The following is a 16973-nucleotide window of genomic DNA, read 5'->3' on the forward strand; positions in this document are numbered from 1 at the left end:
CGGTTTCTTTTAGATGTCGGTTCGGGCCGCTATGCCAGCCTCGTTTAAGACAAAACAGAACAGCCGCTGAATTTTGTGCAAAAACCTGGAACCCATTTTATCTGCCAAAGATGCTACTTTAATTATTGTTGCGACTTTCGTCGTGTTTTTTTTGGAAGTTGTGCATGAAATCTGGTTATCATCAACACAACATGAATGCATCATATATTTGAGGATTATTCTGGCTAAGAAATTTATTTTTAAAGCGAAAAGAGTATAGCTTAAAATACACTCTTGGGAATTGTGTTCTATTGAATAAAACTCCTCGAAAGGGTAGATACATGTCGTATTTATGGAACTCGCACAAAGCGATATTCAGGAAATAGCACTTTTTTCAGTAACCACTCTCCAGTCACATCGGTCCACCCTCGTTTAAGAGGACGGGCGTGCTTATGAAGGAGCGTAAAATATTCAATATGGCCAAAGTCGCAGCCAGCCATCTCGCAGCCCAACAAGGGGACGCGACAAGAACTTCGGTATGAGTGATTCCTACCCCAGCAATACACTGCGACTATAATCAAACATCGCAGAACTCAAGACAGTTACCACAAAAAGTGAACTCAAGTCACCTGGCAAAAATTGACAAAGCAAGGAATGAAGACAAGACGGGAGAGCTGTGAGAAAGAGGATAGGAATGTGAAAGATGTGGATGAGGATAGGAAAAGGCAACTGCCTATATTCCTGGGTCAGCCCGGAGTTACCCTCGATGGGAAGCGTCACCCGAAATAGTGTGTTGCCTCCGCGAACAATATAAGAGGCACGGCTATGGATGGGTACTCGGAGTTTATGGTTTAACACCATACAGGGAAACACCTGCTTTATCATATGCCCCTGTACGGATGGGAAGATCATTTTAGTTTTCGGTGCTCTGTTTAAATCAATTTTTCATAACTTTCTAATTCTGTTGAGCATCGCAATAAGGTACTTGTTACGAAGACACACTTGGCTTCCCCCCCCCCCCCCCCCCCGCACCTCTCTTTGTACTTTGCGTCCGCTGCTAGCTTTTGTCGCATCGCCACCGCCAGCTTCTCACGATACAACGTTCCTCGGCCCATTTGTGGCGCATTGCTACAGCGTCTGTTGCCCGAATACCACCTAATCGTTATTACCTGCGCAACGTCTGCTCTTCGTGTCCGTCATATGAGCATCAGTCTTCTATAGGCGACTCCAACAGAAGGAAACAGAAGCAATCACAGATGCAACATGTGCGTGAAGAAAAGACCACGACTTGTACGAGCTGCCAATGGTTGGAGGCTGCGCCGCATCCACGACACTCAAGTTCCAGGAGCGCCGCTTTTTCGCTTCTGTACATACAACGGTGATGAGAATGTTCTGATGGCGAGCCCCTTAACACCTTCAGACGTGAACTGACTTGTCTAGGTGAAGGAGAGATTACATCTTTGACACTGCTCGCGCGTTGGAGCATAGCAGGAGTGAGCATAGCGTATAATTATCTTGCCCTACTATAAAACACATACAAACACAATGAAAGATCTTATAATGGCAGTGCATCATAATGCTCAGATATTCCTCCCTCTTGCTCTGAAAGTGTATGGCAAAGATACTGTATATACCTTGTTTCTAGCAAAATGAATATTGTTTTTCAGATTATTCACTTAGCCAGACCTTCGAACCATTGCTTTTGTGTACATTGTGCATCTTTCTATTGGTAGCCATCCACGAAAATAATCGACGTCCATACTTTTTGTATCGGTAAGCGCTGATTGGGTCAGTTTAGTACTTCTTTACCAGTGGCAGTTTGTTGCCCTATTTATCTCTTTTTGCGAAACATCTCAACAATACTTGCAGTGCTTTTGCAGATAAGTATATGTAATGATTTCCAAATCTGAGTACATCCTTCCACGTCTTTCACTATTCTTTTTATCATATGCGCGTCTTCTGTAGTCAATTGTTCAAACGAGTTTATAGAGAAATGCATTCAACTGGAACATTTCCAATGCCTTTTTTGTCACGGTTCAGCCCAACTAGGCTAGAAAGCATCCATAGGCACCGATTGACCATCAGATGAGATGAAATTTTCTGTATCTTTTAGTTATAGTTGAAGGTTAATCAAGTGCAGCAGAATAAACAGTACTCACTGACCATCTTTATTTATGGCATTATGTGTGGCTACGAGATTGTTAGTGTGAGAATTTCTAACTCGTGTGCACAGAGCCAATGATTGGATTTCGAAGAAGAGGCGCACTCAGGAGCTGCCACGGTGATTCAAATTCTTGTTTGCATCAACCTGATTGTGTCAGATGGCCCGAATAGTCTAAAGGGTGACCGAATACTAAGCTAAGCCGGCTATTGAGCTCGAAACACCACTGTCAGCTTGGGCATCCAGCTCGTCAACAGTCAACTTTCATGCTAAGACTCAACGACATCGCATAAATGCGTCTACTTAGGCAGAATCCTTCAAGCGTGCTCCTACCGATCGGCGGATACTATCGCCGAGAGTGTCACTAACTTCGAAAGCGAAACTCGTGAACACTTACTGCGAAAGAGGATAGAAAGTACTGTCTCCTAAGGAAGCATCAATCGCAATCTTTAAGGACAAACCTGGGAAGAGAGAAACCGCTCTTTTAATAATAAGTGTTCCTCCAATGTCGACGGTTCAAATTAACGAGAATGCTTTCGCAAGGAGTGGACGAAAGCACTTACCTGACCTGAGATAACTGCGCCGCTTCCGTTTTATTTGCCGAACACGAAAGTGCAATGAAGCAGCTTCTGCGCCCGCTGAATTACAAAAAGCGGACGTTCTCTACGATAAGCTTATTCTGCTTGTCTCCTGCCGTGCACTAGGCATAGCGTCAATTAGGCCGAAAATATTTACTTTCAGTGACTCGAAAACCCTTTCTCAAACACTGTATTATAATGCTCTTCTCAGCTACTTTCTACCACTCGATGTACTTCGGAGTGTCGGGGCATATTATCCATTCTTGGTGCTGAAATATTGATCTCACAATTCATGAAGACCATTCTCGGGTTGCTAAAGAAAATGTTGCCTGTGAAGATTTCACATCAGAAAAAGAGTACTTTTGTGCCACCCACAATAACCGCCCCTGCATTAGCCTTCAAACAATTGAACATTGCTTCGTCAAATGTAAAGACACGATTCATTTTTGGGGCGTTTGCAACAAAACATGAAAGAGGGAAATTATTTCGTTTTCCATAGCATATGATTCCTGAACGCAGCGAAATATTCTGAAGCATTTTTTTATGTTCTTTTCTACTTCAACTACACGGCTTATCGAGAGCCAGTTTATTGCCCCGACAGTAAGTTTAAGTGTTCTGATGAAATCTCAGTTATTCCAAATGAATGCTTTATTGAGGCATGTGAGTGAGCATACCAAATCCGAGCCAGGGTGACTTTCTTCTTTGTTGCAATCTTGCCTTTACCCGTCTTGGGCTATCCGCTCTTTCGTTTTGACACGTCCTTCGAAGCGTTACTTGAAGCGTCTGGAAACTGTTTCTTACGGTCTACAGAATATGGTAGTATATTTATTATTGTGCGTGTTAAAAATCGTTGCTTCGCTGAGTGCTCTTTTGCTCACCTCATGAAATGAAAGAACGAGCTTCAGTTCCATGTGTGAGACAGACGTTGACTTACTTAGTTACTTCTTGATTTTCACCGTGCAACCACGGTAAATGGCACGCGGGTTTTTTTGCAGCATGCAGCCTATAACGCACTCCCGCTGTCAACCGTTAAATTATTTATTATTATGGGCCTCCACTTTTTTCGCACACTGCCAGGCCTCTCTAGTGTGTGTTAAGGTAGATGTTCTGGCATCATAGAGATGCCCTTGACTTACATTGTAGATTCAGTCTGAACCCTGCTACCTGAAGTAGCAGAATGGGGCGGCCATTTGGTGCCTATCTTTCACCAGTTCAAGACAGAAAATCGGTCTGAATGCAGCAAGAGACTATCTTGTACAATTCACAGTAATACTTAGAAGTAAATAAGATTCACTAAAGCAAGGTAAACATGAAAGGTGTAAATAGGCTGTAATAAAGCACATGCATGTTTTACAGCAATACGCCATACAGTCATGTGTCAGAAAACACAAATTCGTACACACCATATTGGTGAAAACATAAATTCGTACACACCATATTGGTCATTGACCAATATCCGAGAATGACGTCTGGAGAGTCATGCTGTGGCATTCCCTTAGACTGGCTCTGCTCCCTCGCAGATCTCTCCATGGTCGAAGACCGGGTTGACCCCGGAAGCCGAGCACGTCATTTCTTCAGTCCACTGATTGTTAGCTAATTGACAAAGCGGCGCGACCTTGTTTTATATGCCACGCCGCATCTGTCTTTAGCCTGTGTAGCACAATATCCCCTAACCCTGCTTCCGAGACATCCACTTTCATTTGCCTCTGACTTTGTAAGAGGCGCCAGCGCCCCAAAAGGAGCACGCAGAAAGACTACGAATAGAAGGAGCGGGAAAACGAATGCTTGGCGAATGGAGAACGTGCCAAGTGGAGAAGATATCACGTAGAAGGTAGCGCACGATGAGTGTAGCAGAAGAGACAACACGAAGCAAGCTGTCGGGGACAGATGATTCTGCTAGGTATGTCTGCTGGCGACCCAATTCACCAGCCTTGGACCTCTGCCGCAGAGATCCGGGCCTCAAGACAGGGATAGACCATCATCCTGAGCCTCCAGATGCGTTGGCCTGAGCCAACAGACTCAGGCGCAGCTGTTTCCTGGCACCTCCCGAGTTTTGCAGTTGTGGTGACGTGTCCACCATCTGAGTGACCGAATGCTGGCTGCCCGGGTAACAAACGATGCTGCCCCGTCTCTCTGAGGTACTGGAACGAATCGCCTAACGTACTTGCCCAGTTTGCAGTACAGAGGCCTGTTGCAGACGTGCCGCTGACCCGGCGCCTCATTTCGGGAGGCAGCCAGTACCACTGTCTCCGCCGATGCCCAGGCACACCTCTCCACCGAACGCACCAATATCAAGGACTTGAAAATCTCAGTCTACCTTTTCATTTCTTTTCAGACTGCCTGCTTTGTTCGTTGCTCATATTTTGCCGTTTCCCCGCTTGTGCAGGAGACCAGCCGTTATGCAGTAAAACAATTAGAGCCAGGAGTGAAACAAGAAATGCGGTGCTTCAGAGGTGTGCATGTTTATATGGGAGTTCTTCGATGACTAAGCCAAAGAAATCTTTGCTAACTTTTTGGACTTACCCGTTTCAAAGCAATCTTTTCGCAACTAGATGTTGCCTACTATAGCCTGCCAAGAATTAGAGATTCGGCAAGGTTGGGCCGACATTAAGCTTTTTAGGAAAAAATGCTTTGGTGTGCACAACTCGAACGCTACCATGTCGGTGAAAGCACGTGAAATATCGGCATAGAGCACCAGTGTAAGCAGTTAAAGAGGGAAACCGATCAAATTTCGACAGAAAACTCGTCGCATGTTCACTTTTCTTGGGTATTTTATGAAAGCGTAGTGCTACCTAAGAAAATGAGGCGTGACCGCTGAGAGCAAATTGAACTTTGTCTTAGAGATTCCGTAGAGAGGGATATGGTTGGCATACTCAATGTTAAAACTGAACTCTATTTTTACGTTTTTTATACTTTATTCACCATATTAAAGCTTGCTCAAAACCTGCCCGCTATCCGCGTGAAATCAAGTGCAACTCTTCGTGAATAAAGGCCTTAAACATATCCACTATTTACATAGAAATAAAGAAATATATACACTAAGGCACGTTCAATTAGAGAGTAGATATTGATAGCGAAGCAAAATATGACACTCTTGTTAATGGTTTCGCAAATACAATCAGTGTTGAGCAACGCAGATGGTGAAATAATACTGCACAGATAAAAACGGGAAATTACGTTAAATCGACAGTTATTGGGTGCTAAGTCCATTGCCAACATAAGACATCACCAGAATGAAAGAATGAAAAAAAACAAACCTTTCTATGGACCCAACGGTCATGATAGATAAACATTGATACCCTTCCTTGTTTACCTATTTTGAAGAAGCATCTGCGAAAACGCACAACATCGTTAACAAAAACCAAACGTAACACACTGCAAAAAATGGGCAACGATTTAGTCTGAGGAAAATCCACTGGTTACACGAATGGTCCTACCATTTCTAATGATTTACAAATTCCGAGCAGGGTAAACGCTAGAGTGTTTACACTTCTCGGCAGCCAGAATATAGTAAAAGCGGTTCTTGGTGAATACATAAAGTGCCAGTGTCCTGTGCATTATTTCAAATTCTCACTGATTTCTCGAATACTACTCTAAATAACCAATATTGTCGCCATCACTCAGTTCGGTGCTTCTTTCATTGAAGACCAAAAATTACAAAGGTACATTTTATGACAAAATGCGATCGAGCATTAACCGTGTCGAGGAATCTAGCATGCTTTCTTTTTGGCCTCATTAAATTAATTCACTCTTAGCCTGCTCCGCTAGATAAGTACTCATCCCTGATCTCATATTCAACAGCTCTGCTTTATATCTATAACTCGAAACACTAGGTGGATTTTTCCCGGTATGTGCACTTCGTGATTGAAAATGATATTATCAATTTTTACTGTTTAAACCTATTTTTTCATGTTTTTTTTGTTTTTGAACAATAAAGCAGTAACGTAATCCAGTGGTTGGGTAATATTAAATACAGTGATGCGTGAAGGTTTTCTCTAAAGCAAATAGGGGCAGTCAATAGGTTTTCTATCAAGCTCGCCCGCTCCATAGGAGGGGTATGAAGCGGGCGAGCATATATTAAAAGTTGCGTCGACTGTGGTATTAAGTCGACAAGCCCGGCAAGAGTAAGATTGAAAAGCGTTGGGCTTAATACTCCGCTCTGTGGGACTCGACTGGAAGTTAAATGGGAAGAGGTTGGGCCATCCTCAGTCTGCATAAAGTGAGATCTCTTCGATAAATAACTGCGTATCCAGCAAAAAACACGACCGCCAAGCCCGGCAGCTTCCAGAGCGTCCAAAATGGCCTGGTGAGAGAAGTTGTCATATGCGCTCTTTATATCCAGGAACAACGTCGCGAGTAAGCGCTTCAGAATGTTTTTGCGTTGTACTGTTGATGCCAGGTCCACCCCATTGTCAATTGAAGAGCGTCCACCAAAAAAACTGATGCTGCCCAGGGACTTTTTGATGGTTGGATCAAGTCATCACGCTGCATTTCCTCAACTTGATCACGCATGGCCTGGCGTACGTGCAGAGATACACGGTAGGGGCTCTCACGTAGCGGTCGAGCATGTTCCTTCATAATGATGCGGTGTTTTGCCAATGAAATTTGCCGCACATTTGATACTGAAGGAAAGCACTCGCTGTAGCCTTCAAGAAGAGTACCAATCCGGTCTTGCCTTTCACGGCGTAGTGCTGCATTGGTGTAAAACGTTTCCTGCTTTGTTCGAAGGGGTGCAGGTGTTCAGGTTGGCTGGGGAGGGCGAAGGCATCACGGGTGTCCGCTAGCCTCTCGAGGAAAGAGATCGTCGTGCCATTGTTCAGGTAAAGTTCGTGACCTTCACTTGAACTTCTCCATGACGGAAATGGGTGAAATTCTCAGTATACATTCCAAGAGCGACGACGCCTTCGGCAGTTTTTCAATGTCTGTATTGCCAACGCAGTCTACGACACTTGAGAATGGCTGAACAGTCAAGCCTCCGTCAAGGACGTTTAGAGCCATGTGTAGCGTCGATGTCGTCTTGCAATGTATGGTGTTGCCCCTCGAGGGCTTGCAGAGATTTAGGTGAAGGCCGATGATCACCCGATGTTCGTTGAGAAAATTCATCTCCAGAATCGGGTCCTGGGAACACTGCTGCAGGATCACAAAGCTTATAGGATAAGTGCGTCCATTCATTGTTACTCTTGCGGTGCATCGTTCTAAAGGCATAATAAGGTTGCCCCCAAGGGTGCGGAATTAGAGGCCCATCCCAAGTGGTCGTCAATATCTTGAGCATGGCGGCGCATGCTCTACTGATGACAGAATAGTGGGCTCCAGTTTACACTAGGGCAATGACCGTACGACCGTCGATAGCAATGGTGGGGTCACTTGTTCGTGTCAACGTATTGAATGTTGGCTTGTGTGTTCAATCTCTACTTCATCCTTTGCTCTGGTGTTTATTAACCCTGTGGTCGCATGGTCGTCGAAGTCGTCGTCGTGCTTGGCGGCAGTGTATTAGTTGAAGCATCGTCGCTCGTCTTCGGCGGAGGAGAAACTTCGTGTTTTCGCCGTAAAGCAACCTCATCTACAAAGATTGCTACCTTTTATTTACGCCACGGGGGCTAAGGGACCTTCCTCCAACGTAGCTGAGCCCGCAGCGACGCAAACCGGGCGCTTTATGGTGATGGGGAGCGGTACCGGCGGTTTAGGGATTCCGCCCAGAACCTCCACCAGATGTCACATGGAGGTGAAAAGGAAACGACTACAAACGAAGAGTTTGGGAGTGCACTAAAGAAACTCTTTATTGGGGTGACTTGCGCCCGCACAATGCCTGAACAACTCGGCGACGGCGATAGCAACAAATGTGCTCTCTTGTTGTCGAACCTGCCTGTCGTACCCGTCAGTGGTCAAGTTATTTGCGACAAGGAAATGCCAAGATAAAGCCTGAATCGTTGAATAGCATAACCTAAAACAATGTAGAAACGCTCCAGAGTGGCTGGATGAGTTGTTGTATGCTACAAGTGGGATTAGCCTCGCTCATCCTGCTGACATGGCTCCACCGTAGTGTCCCGTATGAGTTAAAAATCCTCATATCTTCGAAATCTGCCCCACTATGCGCACATCCACTTATTTCACGCCAACAATCACCATTTATGTATGCATTCACTCACAGTAATATACCGTTCATTCCAGCTGCCCCCCCCCCCCCCTATACACACATTCGCTCACTGTATAAGATACTCCACACCAGAAGTCACCATCTATGCACACATTCAATCACACTAGAATATAGTCCTTTCCAGCTGTAACCATCTGCAGTCAAGATCAGTGTCCTACAGGAATTGTAAAAGAAGGAGTGAAACCTCCCTTCTGCATGTCTAGTTTAACCTTGGGTAGATAATATCCTGAAGTGCACCATGATGGGCTCTTGTTTTCTTGAAGGAAGCGAGCATCACGTACACACCTTTCTGCGTTGTACTGTGGACTGCACATAATATAATGTTTTACGTCCACGCAGACAATACATATAGAATATAAGCGGTGACGATGCCATGCCCGTTTTATGCATCTAGGCAGGAGTACAAGCATAGCCCGTGCGAATTCGATGTAGTAGAATGGCCTGCTGTCTTTTCAGTCCCTTGGTCACATATGGCTGCTGGAATCTTCGAGATACAGATCAACTCATTTTGCATAACAACGAAAATAATAAACCATCGTCTAGGGACAACAGGCATTAATAAACAAATAAAACAAAAATACTCCGCGTGCCGGAATCACATTAATAAGGTTGCGTGCCGGGAAATCTCGATATAGAAGCAACACAGATTGGATTAGTTCGCGGCAATATGAACACACTAACGCCATTACAATACGATAGATCTAGTTTAATACAGAAAATGCTGGAATACGTCCACGAGGCTTGAACTTCCATGGTTACTGAGGGTTCAAACAAAAAGGCGTCAGTGTTCCAAGTAATGCCAGCTGTCGTTTTCCAAACAATTGAGTGCACGTCGCCGTTGTAATTAGGAGTCCTCAGTAACGGTACGTTTATACTGATTCTTTCCACGTTCCTCCATGTCAATGCAATACTGCGAGATAAAAGGAATATTTACCTAATGAGTGATCAATACCTGCATCAGCAAAGGCGCAGCGAATTGCACTACATAGTTTGAGTTGCGCACAGGAGCAACCTGAAAAATTAACTGCAAACAAAAAAATCATAATTGACTGCATAAACAGTGTTAATGCGGAGGCAACTCTAAGAGACTTGTGTCACTTTGTCCTATTGGTCAAATCATCCCCTTGAACCAGTCAAAATGGTCGATTAATATGCATGGCACTAGAAGACATTTCCTTTGACTTTTCCCGCTGACATTACCGCCAGCACACATTAATTTTTAAATAAAAGAGCACCAGTGTCTCCTATCTGCAATGAACGCTGTCATGCACAACACGCTGATCATTTCCTGCCTATTTACTACTGAATACTGTATCTACAGCAAAATTTGCATCTGTTGTTTTTTATTTTATTATGGCGACATAGAAGATAAGTTCAGACAAGGGGAGATGTTTCCGAATCATCTGCGCACTTCATTGGGCTCTGCGTAATAATTGAAGCAAACGTCGCTACACTGAGCGACCTCAAAAGGCTCACGGACGCCGCTGCAGCCAGGGTTTGGCTAGTCAATAGAAAATGTTCAAGTACCGGAGAGGTGCTGGTGGGCGCCCATTTCCCTTCGTTATTGCCGGCCATGGCCGCTGCCTAGCGGCGAGGCACTGCATTTGTAGGCTTGGAAGATAATTTGAATCTCAAAAAAACAGGAATGTTCTGCCACACAATTCTGAAGACTTCCAACATTGATTGTGTGGTCGCTAATTTTAATATCCTAGGCAGCTTTCGATAGGATAAATTAAGTCTGTGCGGGTGGACCGGCGAAAACAGCAGGTCGCTTTCTGATGCAAATCCCCGGAATTCGGTATCACCCCGTTTTGTACTTGCAGTGCACATATGGAATTCAATTATGAGTACTGGCTGCTATCAGCGCCACGCTGACGTTGTCAGCGTGATAACGCTGACAATGTCAGAGAGGTGCGGATAGCGTGGATCCTAAGATCACTTCCTAAATAGAGCTGTGAGATTGCAAATGAGTACCTTACGCTGTTGCTAGTCTCGCTAAGTGGAGTGTTTCGTTTTGATGCAAGAGTGTAAAAATACGGGAGGCAATTAATATTCATCAACAGCAATATGGCTAAAACCATTATAGCTAGGTACTGTAGTACCCATTAGATATAACCCCGCCGATGACATAAGGCAGGACAGACGCTTTTTTCCGCGCAGGATTCGGGTGAGTAGCTCGACTCGACGGCGATTGCGTACCCTTGTTGTGCGGCTTGGTATTCGTAGCTGTCGAAAGATGGCGTATCCCACGCTCTCTGCTAGAGAAGGGGGTGAAGCTCTCGCCGTAGCACCCCTTACTTTGCCATGAAGACGGCCGGAACGCAAAAAAAAGAGAATTAAGATATGCTTCATGTGCACAGTGGGGCGTATGCGACTCGGACGGTCGAAAGGGGAACGGTGGTGCGATTGTTCTTAAAAGTTAAATGAGCGGGCACTATGCAGAGACTTCTTGCGTCCACTCATAAAGCAATAAATGCTTCCGCCTTAAAACAAGGAGGAGCCGGCAACGTTGTTGTTGGCCTGCCCCTATCAGTCTCGATCGGTGCGAGGTCGGCCATTTCACTGCGAGTGTGGCTCCCTGCAACCACTGTTCTCTCCTGCGCATGTCGCAGGCACGTCGCATCGTATACGGTTAATGAGATAAAGAAACATATATTAGGGTTTTAGAGGTCAAGCATGTAGAAATGATAATATACGTGAAAGACGGTACGGAAGTGAGCTGCCCATGGGCACATGTCATTTGGTTTTAACATGCCTAGAGATCAGATTTGGCAGCTTTTGAATAATCTTTTTCAGAAATGCAGTTTGTACAACGTCAGAAATACACATATAGTAGCACCGAAAGGTGTCTTATTGCAATGATTATTATTTAAGTGGCGCTGCTTCATTTATTTTATTCGTAAGTGCAGCAGAAATAGGACTGCCGTCATATATACTGTGTGTCCCATCGCAATGTTACCGAGGTTTAAAAAGATAAAGTAGGCATCACCTTGATGAAATGAATTCCTACCCGTTAAGGGTCGCTTATCTTACATTTTGAGTATTTTAAAGCGCCGCTCTCTGGCGTTCATTTCTGCGATTTGCGGAATCCCCGTTGTCTCTCGTATCCAGCTCAATAAAAAATTAAATGAATTCTCTCTCCACAGGAAATCGGTCCTCCAATCCTTAGCTCCCCAGGTGAGCGCGTTAACCAACTGCGTCACGTCCGGGGAGCGTCACGTCCAAAATACAAAAAGAAAATGAGAACTTTCAAAACAGCGAACACTCCCAAGCGGATGGGGATTGCATCTTTTCTCTAGTCTAGCAAACACAGCAAAAAAGGCGAAGCAATGTTAATCCCTAACATCCACCTGAAGCATTTCTTTGGCATCTCTGCCTGAATGTATGAAACCCTCGAGTGCTGACACATCACTTTTGACAACGCAACTAGCTGTAACATTGAGCATCCCTGCGAAAGAATGAAATAAAAAGGTGTCAACTAAGCGCAGTTTCGTTTCATGGAGCAACAGTTGTACTCCTAAACAGGCTATGCAAACCTCCAGCACAAATAAGCCTCTACACCTCTATCTGAGCTTTCAGCCACATCTCTGGGACACTTTCTACCCGAGGCACCTTGGTCTGTGTATTCACTGACTTGGCCCACTCTCAATCAGTCAGCCTTTAAGTGCATCCCCATTCTCACGCTGTGTGCTTTAGGGTTCCGCACTGCATTCCGCACCACACTCTGCTTTGAGCCTCGTCACCGAGATGTTATTATGCCCCTGGTGATTTCGTGTGGATTAGGACGCCTTTGTGTAAGCGCGGCTCGTCTCAGAAATTGTTGCATCAGTATACTGGCCCTTTCAATTTTATGGAACTTCTCAGCGCAGTTACTTTAGTAGTCTCCCTCCTGAGCACCCAAGGTCGCCGTTCTCCAAAGACTCAAGTAGTTCACATGGCTCCCATGAAGCACTGCTTTCAACGTGACAAACCTTGACTCGCCCGGCGGGCATCATCTGCGAAGGCAATAGTGTCACGCACTTCCCGCTGTCTTGTATTGAAGAAAGATGAGGTGTCACCGGAGAAGCAGAAGAGGAAGAGGAACCTTATTCATAAATGTGGCGCAACAAACACAAACACAAGAGAAGATACACGACACACGCGCACTTGTGTTTTTGTTGCGCCACATTTATGAATAAGATGCAGCACCAACTAGCCCCTCAAGCCGTTATTTTGAGGAAGAGGAAGCTGGGCCTCTCCGATCTGAAATACCGTATCTGATCTCATAGACCAGCGTGAGACAAGCACAGCGCGGAAAGTGTCGCTTCAGCTACATCGCTTACACACTCTTCCTCCGTGATCGTACAGCCAACTCACAGACAATTGCGCCACGGCTTCGCTACCGATATCAGCCGCGCATTTGCCTACAGGGTGCATAATGTACACCGATACATCACACACAGCACTGCAGGAGGCGCTGTCTGTCTTTCTAATCTGCAATGATTGATAACATCAAATGTTTTCAGCTCCTCGCTCTTAAGGGGCTCTCTGCTAGACGAGACCGCACTGGTATCCCGGCGTGTAAGTACTCGGGCCAGGGCATGCGCTGTCTCGTTTCCTCGTAGGCCCTCGTGGGCTGGAGTCCAGAGGAGGTTAATTAGCTCTACTCGTTGCGGTCCGGCAGCCAGACTTTTAACTGCTTCGGCAAATACCTTGCCTTAATTGCAGTTTTGGACAGCCGATTGAGAATCGGGTACAATCGTTTTTATTTACATTCGGTTGAATTAGGGCAGCGCAATGCCACCTCCTCATCGCAGTTGTGTCCCATTGTCGTATTCTGCAGCACGAGACCCGGTCCCCGTCCTTCTTTGTAGCTAAGGCTACGAAACCCGTTATACGCTCGTATTCCGCCACAGCCCTGTAAACGACGTCCTGCCGGTTTTTCTGCACAGCTTTCGTTCTGTCTTTCCCAGGTAGCACAGAATGTGGGGCCCCAGTAGGTCCGATGTAGGCAAGTGGGGCTGGGGCAACCATCATAAAACCTGCATCGGTCCCCGATGGGGCAAATGTGGGCAAGCCCCATTTGGGCTTGCCCCTGCTCCTCCTGCATGGGTCCCATAGCGGCGTTTCTTGGGCTAATGCAGAGCACATTCCTGCATCCAGACCACAAGGGTCCCTTGCCGGATATTTGAGGGCAATCCAACCTAAATGTGGGCTTTTTATGGGAAAGCCCTCATAGATCCGAAGTGAGGCCGCCCCCATTAAATCTTTGTGGGACCAACATCGGCCATATTGGGGCAAGAAAACGGACATACCCACATACTGCCCCAATCGGCCCCTTGTAGGTTACTTGAGGGCAGGGGAAATATGAATAAGGGCTCAATTTGGGCAAGCCCTCGTGAAGCCCAAATGAGGCAGCCTTAGCTAAACCGCTTTAGGTCCCACATAGGCTGTAATGGGGCTGGAAGGCGGGCGTGCCCGCATGGTACCAAAATCGGTCCTTTGTGGGGGCTTTGAAGGCCCGTGAAACAGCAGGTGGGCTCTAGGTTCAAAAACAATGTCCAGCCCAATTGGGGCTGCCCACATAAAACTGCTTTATATCCCACATGGGCCGTAATGGGGCTGGAAGGCGGGAGGGCCCGCATGATACCAAAATTGGTCCCTTGTGGGGAATTTTAAGGCACGTGCAATAGCAAGTGGGCTTTAGGTTCAAAACCAACACCCAGCCCAATTGGGGCTGCCCACACAAAACCGCTGTAGGTCCCACATCGGCCGTAATGGGGCTAGAAGGCGTGCGTGCAATTGCGTAATCATTGTTTCCAACTTTTATTTGCATTAGATGTTGCCCTAAATTACCGTTATAGATGATTTGTATAACAGTTGTGGCCATGTTTAGTCGATTAGAAATTTACATGGCTTTAGTTCTCGCGCTCATGCAAATTGCGCTACATATACTAAAACAAACTGATTGCTAACTGTTGCCTCTTATGTGGTTGCTTTGGACAGCCTGCAACTCGCAGTACAATATTACTTTTCAGAACACACATCTCCATAGCCTGAACAAGATGTGCATGAAGTCATTTCGGCTAGATGAATGTTATGAATTATTGTAAAATTTAATATTGTGGCTGTTTAGAAAGTGCAGACATGTATAAAGTAATTACTTAATTATGTGCCTAAATATTGATTGGGAAAACTTGGACTAGGGTTTTCCATCAATTTCCTACGTCGGACCCCTATGAGAATAATGTGGGCAAGCCCAAGTGTGGCTAGCGCTACAGAACCCGCATTGGTCCTATGTCATTTTCTGAGGGGCTAACTGAAATAAAAAAAATGTTCCTCCAAAGCGGCTGCCCAAATCGGTCCAAAGTAGGACCATCGCGGGGAGTTGGCGGGATGTGCCCTTTTAACAATGCCGGAAAAATGTGGGCAGCCCCGCAAGGGCTGCCTGCATCGGACCCTAGTGGGGCCAATTGGGGCTTTGTCGACAGCCCGCTTCGGGCCTACGTCGGCCCCTCTTGCAGCACCCACATTGAGCCCACCGGGGCTGTCCTGCATTGCCTACATCGGGCCCACCGGGGCCCACCCTTCATAGCCCACTTTGTGCTACCTGGGTTTCTTCTACCCTCATGGTGTACCCGGTGCATGTTTCTTGCCAGTGGTGGGACTCTTATTTTGTTCCTTATATTTCATGACATATCTTCAGTCAGTTTGAGCCTTGTTCGAGGTTCGAAGCCTAGCTTTACAGCTTTCGTTCTGTCTTTTCTTCTACCCTCATGGTGTACCCGGTGCATGTTTCTTGCCAGTGGTGGGATTCTTATTTTGTTCCTTATATTTCTTGGCATATCTTCGGTCAGTTTGAGCCTTGTTCGAGGTTCGAAGCCTAGCTTTTCTAGTATTTTTAGTTCCGATCGGCTGCGTAGAGGTTGTTGCTGCTGTGTTGCTTGGGTAACTTCAATGAGCTTGTATAATAATTTTAAAATTCCTTTGCTGATAATTTTCTGGGGTGATGTGTACATGGGGAGGCCTACAGTGGTTTTGACACACTTTCTAATAGTGAATTAAATCTTGTTCTTTTCTGTTTTTTCTAGCCGTATTTATGGTGCCACATATGTGATCCTAGTGATTACGAATACGACGACCTTCGGCGATGCATGGTTATACACAAACACAATACACAGACAAGAGAATTAAACCAAGACGTTAACACAGATGATGCGCTAGCTACCAACTGCCTGTTTTTGCGGTGCGAAGAAGAATGCATCACAAAAAACGTGGGATCACATTATGTAGAAGAAAACAAAAGATTCAGAAAAAATGAGAAAAACGTCAGAATGAAAAAAATAAATGAAAATAAAACGAAAATAATGACAAATTAGGTCTAACCTCTTGTCACATTGTGTTTGTGTATAATCATAGGCTGATACAGAATATATATATATATATATATATATATATATATATAATCTTTTATCAGCCTCTCCCTCTGTAGCGTACATCTGTACACTGAGGGTATTTTACATGAATAAATAAATATATAATTTGTATGAACCGCAGCAGCGGTTGGCCTAGCACAGTATCGAGGAATCGCAGGGGGAGTACCCGGAGGGTAAGTGCGCAGGCAGTGGCTTTTGTCGCTTCGTTACCAGGTAGACATATTGGGCCGGCGCCCACAGGATGCGCCTAGGTTGGGGTTCCACGCCGCGAACAGCATTGTAAAGCAAGCGGTGGGCCAGTGTGTCCACCTCACCGCTATATAACTTTCAAAGGCGAACTTCGAGTCGGTGCTGACCGTTCGGCATTGGGGGTCAGAAACCGCCAGGGCAACCGCGACTTGAACGGCCCGATGAGCACACCCCACTCTGAAAGAGAGCCCGTTGACTTGTGCCTTGTGGTGGGCTACCTCCGCCGTGTAGTGGCCCGAATGGGTCGCACCACCCGCATTGATGTAGTATACCCGTGCTTTGGAGCCGTGTTTAGAGTGCAGCGCATGCGCTCGACCTAAGCGGCGGTCTTTGTGGAGGTCTGAATTTATACTGCGTTGGGCAGAATCTGCCCACAGGTTGTGTCGCCAACCCTCTGGGATACGGCGAGTTTCGTCTTTCGGAACATAAGGTGGAGC

The sequence above is a fragment of the Amblyomma maculatum genome, chromosome 5 (genome assembly GCF_055883805.1).
Source record: "Amblyomma maculatum isolate TAMU_Amacu chromosome 5, ASM5588380v1, whole genome shotgun sequence".
In the NCBI taxonomy this organism is placed as follows: Eukaryota; Metazoa; Arthropoda; class Arachnida; order Ixodida; family Ixodidae; genus Amblyomma; species Amblyomma maculatum.